Source organism: Montipora capricornis, chromosome 9, assembly GCF_036669925.1.
Source record: "Montipora capricornis isolate CH-2021 chromosome 9, ASM3666992v2, whole genome shotgun sequence".
Lineage (NCBI taxonomy): Eukaryota > Metazoa > Cnidaria > Anthozoa > Scleractinia > Acroporidae > Montipora > Montipora capricornis.
In genome coordinates this window covers 16,001,757-16,009,022 of record NC_090891.1, presented here as the reverse complement: position 1 = coordinate 16,009,022, position 7,266 = coordinate 16,001,757, and the positions used below count along the sequence as shown (strand labels likewise).

Below are 7,266 nucleotides of genomic sequence, written 5' to 3'. Positions count from 1 at the left end.
TAAAACCACTGCCGAACTCATAGACCTTATTCATAAATGGCGGTCAATTTATAATTCTTTTGTCGAAGTGCAAATTAGCCTACCAAGCCTCTATACCATACAGTGAATTGAAAAGATTTCTTGCTCTAAAATGAGCCTTGGTAGGCTAATTTGCACGTGGACAAAAGAATTATACATGTGACCGCCATTTATGAATAAGGTCTATAGTATAGGAGCAAATGTAGTAAATAAAAGTCCTGTGAGAATTTCAGGCTGCAAGCAAACAACTCAACTAAATGCGTTCAGGGGACCTTAAAGAACATGAAAATTTTTGGTGGCACTTGTGTAACTTGCACCGAGTCGTTTTATGGAGATTTTTTAAAATGACGTATGTTCCCCAGTCCTCTCAAGTTGATTTGTTGCCAAAGAGTGAGATTTAACACGGCGTAGTCGTCTATTGAGAACCTTTCTAGGGGGGCCTGCCCCTCCCCTCATAAAAATTTTGAAAGTTCGAAGTAGCAAAGACGTGTTTTCCTTTATTCTGAACGGAAATGTGACCCTTCAAAAATAACTATTTTGCTATTTTGAAGCCAACCAAATCTCCTGCCAAAAGAAAAACAAGTTGTGATAAATGAATGACCTATTTCGCGCTACAAAGGAAACCAAAAATGCAAATTATAGTGCAGTGATTCTTGCAGAAAGACGACGAAAATTACGCTTGTAATGACGAATTACGCTGAAAATTGTGCCAGCACAAGCTATCAAAGCCAAGGGGCCACTTCGTTTTTCGCTTTGTATCAGCAACCTTTCTTCAAGTGTAAGCTGCAAAAGGAAGCTGTTTGCTGATGACAATGTTCTCTAACACAAGACTGATTTTCTTTAAACAGCTATGGGTTTCAAATCCTCCTGAGAGATTATAGATTTACAGTGAAATGAACATTAATAAGAACTTTAATAACCTTCTCAGTGTAACAGTCCTTGCTCAACGTCGAGGTAAAATACATGTATCAGTACTGAAAATACAATGGACAGTTCAAAAGAATAACGCTTGAGCTAGTCGTTAAAATCATTACAGATGAGTCCAACGAAAAGAATTTACAGCGAGAACATCTGCAAACTTATTATTGAGTTAAGTAACGGTAAAATAGTTGATACAAATTGATCTACATCAAAGTACCGAATAAAATTTGGACAGCATCGAATCACACCGCTACCTTGTTTTGATAAAAGCTTCAGGGGGTATACTGTCATTGTTCTGAAAAAGACGGCAAACAAAGGAAGTTACCACTTGGAGAGTAGCACTTTACTTTTTTTCGAATCTGACAAGTGTGGGTGGAATAATCAGATTTGTTCAATACGTCAAGATTTAGACACAACTACAAGGCTTTAATCCTTGTCTACCTTACAGTCACTAGAGATTCCTCAAAATCACTGAATGACATAAGGTTATGGTCAACAATAATGTATTTATGGTGTAGTAACACAGCAGTTTCCACTCACAGCCCATCAAGAATGGTGACTCATCAAAGCGAACATGAACTTTAAGTTACAGACACAAATGACCGGACATCATTTCTTTTTTCAGCCCAAATCACAACTTTGGTGACCGTGCTTTAAAAACCAAAGCGATGTGGCATTTACCTTTAATGAAGTAAAAGCGAGAGCAGCTTTGTCGTAGTCCCAATTATTTTCACTAAGACATCTGCGTTAACATAAAAAGAACGCAATACAACTTGAGAATATCCTGCAATATACTGCCTCTCTTAGTCTCTACAAGATATACAAGGTTCGATTTATGTGCATGCAAAGCTTTACATAATATTCAGAAAACAAGTCCTACACGAGGAAAACAAAGCCGACATTGTGGAATGGAGTCCACATCCACACTTTTCTTTTCAACTGAACTTGAAAATATACGGCTTTGACAGTGAACAATTTTAAATTTGATAAGCATTTCCCCTTCTTTTCGTTTAATCCAGATTAGAACGGCCCATTTTCCTTTACAAATAACGCCAAAGCGATTAAGTTGAGTTGGAACTGCTATCATGCGACCAGAAAGGTTGTTTCATTAAAACGCTCTCAAAAAGTATGAGAACACTAAATCTTATTATTGCGCCATGTGAAACATTCCACTTACTTGAATGACCACTCAACATTCATTGTCGATTGTTGCGAAAACTGCGCGAGCATTTCTTGTTGCTGCAAAAAATAACAGAAGCCGACTTTAAAATGTATTTTGGTTTCCTGAGGTCGAGAATCTACAGCATTTTTGGTTGTCAAACAGTCATTTGTAATCGACGTGTTTATATGAATCAGTCTGCAATAACGAGCGGAAAGAATTCTAGTATTGGGACTGTCAGGGAAGAGTGTCAAGAGTGTGTGTAATTTTAATGGGACAGTATCACGGTATTGCGCATAATCTAACGAATGTTATCATTTAATGAACCAATCAGAAGTGACGTTATATTTCGCGCGAGAAATATACACGTACGCGTTAACACTTCTCCACTAATGAGACAAGTACAGTCCACTTCGCAGATAACTGAGCGAAAATTATAACGTCGCTTCTGACTAGCTTCTAAACGATGACATTCGCTACGATTAGAACATGCGCAATACGCCACTTTCGAAAATACCATAATACTCTCTGTTTGCCTTCCTAAATTTTGCCTAATAACAACAAGAACAAGAACAACAACAACAACAACAACAACAACAATAATAATAATAACAATAATAATTATTTATTCAAATTTTAAAAGCAGAAAAATATGTACATAATTTACAGAAATATTAAGAAGTAAGAATTGGAAGAACTATACAACATTAATTTTTTTTTATATCATAAGAATACAATCACTGTGTCAATAACCATTTATCCTAATCCACCATGACGGCCAATAATGAACGCTCTAATCCTGAAGTCTCGCTAATTCCTTATCGATTTCAAAGTCACTATCAGTAATGTTGAACGGAGCTCTTCGCATACAACGTGAGTCTCTCAAGCACAGTAGTGCAGACATCAGGAGAGCGAATGAGACTTTGGCGCGAATCCATGACATTGTAGTGCTGTAGTCCTCACCCTTCTTGAGGAAGCTCAGCCCTCCCAATATCAAGTTATCTCAAGTATTTTTCTAAAGAAAAAGAAGAATGGCTCTTACAGGATGATCCTTAATCTTAAAAGATTAAATGGGTCTATCGAATATGAGTATTTAAAAATGGAGAGTTTATCTTTGGCTGTACAACTAATAAGAAAAAACTGTTACATGGCCTAAATCGACTGGACCGATTCTTCTTACACAGTGCCAGTGGCACCTGAGCACAGAAAATACTTGCAGTTCATGTGGGGTGGCAAATTACTTCAGTATACTTGTCCAGCCAGTCTACTGTGATACTTCTTGCATTCATCTGCCATTCCTCCGGTGGTAGTAAATACCGGCACCCTGCTGGCGTACATTCTCTTCTTCTCACTGTCATGCTGGCAGTAGATTTGTTTTATGGTTAGGTCTCTATGAGACTCTGCATTCGGGTAACAAACCCTAACATCAAAAAAGACAGAGCCTTGCCGCTCCCAGAAGCCATGGGCATAAATGTCAAGCTGAGCATTCGCTGCTCTGTTCGTACCAAGTGTCAGCACTTCTCCGTTTATCTCCAAAAGCACTGGTTCAATTTGGACATCATTGTACACCATCTTTAGCATTTCGGCTTCCAAATCGCGCAGCTCATTATGTCTTCGAATAATGAAGCCTCCACGTCTGCATACCATGGCCTGGTCTAAACCAAAAACATCTCCACACGCACAAGTAGACGGAGTGTCGCTTATTTGCCAATCGTATCTCAAATGAATGGCGTCTTTGAATTCTCTCCAATTTTGAGTAAAGTCCACATCTTTAACTGGAACAACTGTAAGCCAGCTAGATGCCTCTTTCTCCGCAGCAAGGTCGGCAGCTCTCTTGGTTTCTTCAGGAAGGGCATTCTTCACTTCCTCTAGGTTTTCTCTAAGGCGCGCATCCTCTCTGCGGTTACATTGCTGCAATGTTCTAATTGCATAATCATCCGGGAGCTCGTACACAGTACACCAGGAAGTTTCACATGCGTTTTGCCTTGGAGAAAGCTTTGTATCCACGGCCACAAAGACTTGTGCCTGTTCCTGACTTTAAGCTTTGATAATAGAATCGAAAGGTCGACTAGATCAAAGGCCTTGCTAAAGTCAACAAATAGGGAATGGATGGGAAACAAGAGTATTATGGTATTTCTCTTGGGACCATTGTAAGTCCCAATAGAAACTGCAAACAATGCTTATGCAAAATTTTGGAGGGCAAGCAAAACGTATTGGTATTTCACTGTTTATAAACTATTCACTGGATAATTAACTTTTGCCAACCACAGCCAATAGATCTGTAGTTGTCACATTAATGGCAATAGGTGAGGTGACGTCGAGTATCGCTATACTGTGACCCTCTTCCTTTAAATCTCAGGACTGACTCTTGTTTAATACTGCCATGCCCAACGTGAGCATTCTGTTGGAGCAACACGGCCACCTTAGTTACTTCAAGAAGCCCTGTAAAGCACCAGACAGCATCCACTTTTTTATGCTGAAACGGGCTTGCATGATTACAACAACATTATTGGTATGAAGAAAAGGAATGACAAGGTAGGTCCAATATCGTGCGCACTGACAACTACAACTTGTTCAGCGAGGAACAAATGAAAATTGTTAATGACACTTGTAAAGGGAAACTTGATTGCCTGTAAACCGGCGTATCATACAAAGTTAGATTGGATTCTTATATCTAAAACAACTTTTTATGTCAAAAGGTCTGGATAGTAGCAGGCATATCGATATTTTTAGAAACAACACAACACTTTTTAAATCTAAAAACATGTTTCGACAGAAACTTCTGTCATCTTCAGTTTAAATTACAAAGTACAGAGTTGAATATATAGTGTGAACCAAAATGCTAATTAACTATAAGAACAAAAGGAAACATGACAATGTAAAAAATTACAAAGAAAGTTTTAGATTAACATGATAAAGTTGATGATTAAGAGTAGGTTTCTCCCATTGAATATGAATGACTTCAAGTTAATAAAACTAACTTAATTAAGTAAGTTTTCTCATCCTTTAAAATCGGCAACATGTTCAGTGTGAAGGATCCTGTCCCTCGTGGGCTCTGTGCGGGTGTGGTATACAAGTTTTTGTGTGGGTTGTAGTGCCTGCTATGTCGGTGAAACTACCCGGCATTTTTCCACGAGCGTACGTGAGCACACTTTCAGTGATAGGACCTCGCACGTTTTTAAACATTTACAGAATTCTGAGCATTGCCGCACTTTGTGCTCTAATGACTGTTTCAGCATCCTAGATCACGCTTCTACCACCTTCCAACTAAATATAAAAGAAGCCATTCATATTCAATGGGAGAAACCTACACTTAATCATCAACTTTATCATGTTAATTTAAAACTATCTTTGTAATTTTTTACATTGTCATGTTTCCTTTTGTTCTTATAGTTAATTAGCATTTTAGTTCACACTGTATATTCAACTCTGTACTTTGTAATTTAAACTGAAGATGACAGAAGTTTCTGTCGAAACATGTTTTTAAATTTAAAAAGTGTTGTGTTGTTTCTAAAAACTTTTTATGTATACGGGTTTCTGACTGTTCATGAAAAACAGCTTATTGAGTAGCGACGTCGAGCAGAGCGGATGCCAACCCTCAATGTTGCAGCCACTGAACAGTTCAATTTTGGTAAACTGTGACAAAACGAGTAGCAAATACATAAATTTTCAAATAAAAGTTCAATGCACCTAACCTGAGGTGTGCACTTGGCTGGGAGCAGTGTTGTATTGACTGTCTCTGTGCTGGGCACTTTTCGTTCACTTGCACATTTCTGAAATGTTAAAACCAAAGGCTGCACTCACCCTCGTAACTTAGACTAATTTACCAAGATGCAACACTTGAATGTACAGAGGTATCGAATGATATGAAAGCTCCATTTTGTCCGTTGCTACGGTGTTCCTTTGCCAAGTGTTTCGTTATTTGAGCCAATGGGAATTGTTCATCCTCATTATTTTTATTACATATATTACTGCAGTTTGCTGGGAAGTAGTTGAACAACTCTGAATGACAGGAGTTGGACGAAAATCCGGATGAAAGTATTAAGGAAACCTGAGCCCAAAATTCTCTTATTAACGGAAAAAAAGTCCAAAAGCACTTATTTGGATACTGCAAACTTCATTTGGACTTGGCGCTGAGCTGGAAAGATGGCCACAAAATTGAGGACTCTGTCTACCTAGATGCTTTGCGCGCCTTTGTTTATGTTTCCATTCGGTTTAATTTGAAGTAACGTGTGGGAAAGAAATCAGCGACAGAAAGCAAGAGAGGAATACAAGAAGAGTTGTCCTGTCGAATAAAAAAAAATATTTGCAATGAATAAAGCGCCGCCGCCGCCGCTCTTGGAGTAACAAAATTTTATCGGGTATTTCGGGATGATCTTGTCAACTCATGCGGCTCGCGTTGCCATACAAAACAAACTTCAACTAAGCACATTTAATATTGATCTCCGTTTTCGGTAATTATAAAAGTATTCGTTTGTTTTGTCTTCGACAATTGGAAAAAAAAGTATACTATTCATTGAATATATTCTTCCTGGTAAATTTGTACATTTTGACCAAGGTGGTTCGGTCAAGATGGCTGAATATAGGCCAAGTTCTTTTTTTAGCGTGTTTATGGACCGAGACGAAGTCGAAGTCCATAAACACGCAAAAAAAGAACGAGGTCAATATCCAACCATCTTGACCGAAAAAGCTTGGTCCAGAAAGGATACCTCGTTACCATGCTGAGAGATCCCATGAGATAGCAAGCGCATGCGCCAAACAGTGCAAGGCTTGTTGCCGAACGCTTGTCGCCCCTCCCAATACAAGGGGGAGGGGAAGAGGAGAAGAGGAAAGTCCAAAAGTCTCAGTCTTGAATGTCAAAAGCACACAACACCCAAATTCAGAGGTGAGTGCTACACAATGTCAGTATCAAAGTGGCTGGCAGGCTCAAATATTTTCTGTCTGCATGGAAATTAATAACAACAGACCTTAAGATTCTTGAAATGGTGAAGCACTGTCACCTGGAATTTATTGAGCTACCGCCTCAGCATTATAATTTACCTCCTATTAGATTCAATACAAGACAGGATAAAATCATTGACGATGAAACTAAGGCCCTATTAAAGAAAGGGGTCATTGAGGAAGCTCAGCCCTCCCAATATCAAGTTATCTCTAGTATTTTTCTAAAG

At 38.6% G+C, this 7,266-nt stretch overlaps 1 long non-coding RNA gene across 1 annotated transcript; it reads right to left on the bottom strand.

Annotated features, from left to right (window-relative positions):
- Positions 1–914: 914 nt before the first annotated feature.
- On the bottom strand, positions 915–5,928 carry LOC138015753 (uncharacterized). Its single transcript, XR_011125631.1, has 4 exons — positions 5,794–5,928; positions 2,117–2,178; positions 1,621–1,681; positions 915–1,234 (listed from the first exon to the last, which is right to left on the bottom strand). It is a non-coding gene; the product is annotated as an uncharacterized lncRNA (long non-coding RNA).
- Positions 5,929–7,266: the final 1,338 nt, after the last annotated feature.